Source organism: Carlito syrichta, unplaced genomic scaffold, assembly GCF_000164805.1.
Source record: "Carlito syrichta isolate Samal-C Ts95f unplaced genomic scaffold, Tarsius_syrichta-2.0.1 Scaffold304465, whole genome shotgun sequence".
NCBI lineage: Eukaryota > Metazoa > Chordata > Mammalia > Primates > Tarsiidae > Carlito > Carlito syrichta.
The window spans coordinates 502056-503528 of NW_007248561.1; positions in this window are offsets into that span (position 1 = coordinate 502056).

Consider the following 1473-nt stretch of genomic DNA (forward strand, 5'->3'; position numbering starts at 1 on the left):
TCAGCAGCTTGGAAGGCTGAGGCAGAAGGATCACTGGAGCCCAGCAGGTCGAGGCTGCGGTGGCCGGGAGCGTGCCACTGCACTCCAGTCTGGGCGACAGAGTGAGACTCCAACTCAAAAAAAAAAAAAAGAACACATTTCAACTATCTGTTTACACATCAGTTCCCTTAACTGGACCCTTGAAATAACAGTTAACATGTATTGAACTCTTATTATGTGGCAGGCATGGTTCTATGTGTTTTATATGTGTTAACTGCAAAAATCTTAATATTATCACTATGTTATCACTCCTGTTTTATAGACAAGGACAGTGAGGCACAGAGAGATTAAGCAATGTGCCCAAGGACACACAGCTGGAAATCTGCTGAGCCAGAATGTGAACTCAGGAAGTCTGGCTCCAATAGCACTTGCCTCTCCAGACAGACCCTGTTGTTGTCATGTGAGGAATGAATGAATGAATGAATGAATGAGGGCTACCTTCAGAAAGTCTCTAACCAACCAATCAACTGGCACAGCAGAGCCATTAAGGAGCACTGGAGGAGCTCACAGGCACTGTTTACCAACAAGGATTCTTTTGGCCCCACAATTAACATATCCTGCTCTTTCTTATCTCATGCAAAACTACTCAGTCAAGAGGGAAAGGCGCCCAGCCCAGTATGACTACCCTCTTCCCCACTGGTTCTCAAAACCAAGTAAAGCCAACCGGTTTCCTCCAGTGACTTAAAACAGAGCAAAGTCTATCTTGCCACAGAAGGCAGCTGTCATCTCTTTCTTCCGCCAACAAAAGGGCATCAAACCTGGAGAGTAGGGTGAGGAGAGAATTCGGCTCAGGAATCCGAATGACCCTACCTGCTGGCTGGAAGGTGGGGCCAAGTGGCGTGGGAAAGGGCGGGCCTGACGGGCATGGCAAGTGAAACTGACCACAGCAGGCTCTCTCCTTTAAAAGGCCGGACAAACGCGGCCCCAGCAGGCAGGTAGCTGTGACTCGCACCTGAACGCCGCCCGGGATGTGAAAATTCCCCAGCAGCGATAGTGCCGGTGCCAAAGGGTGAGGGCTCCTAGAGGAAGCCCTGGCTGGCCTCCCCGGGACTCGTTCTAACTTTCAGTCACTCTCGGGATCAGGAGGGAAGCACGGAGAGGCAGAGGTGTCTTTTTAGAAAAACCTGGTTGGGTTCAAACGCCGGTTGCTTCCCTTACCCCTGAGTGACTCTGGCCAGGGTTGGTAGTGCCCACTTCCCTGGGTTGCGGGAGCTCCCGCGGCCGCTCCGTACCGGCACGAGGCAGCCCCCGCCCCCGCCGCTGGGGAAAAGCAGACCCCCAGGAGAGGACAGGGCATTCACCGGGCCATTCTCGTCGCACCCAGATGGCCTCGGGCTGTCACTCTGGTTTTACGGCCGTGGCCGCTGAGGCCCGCCCAGACAACCCGACACCCCCACCCGGCCCCCCGCTCTGGGACCCCGCCCTCACCTTCCC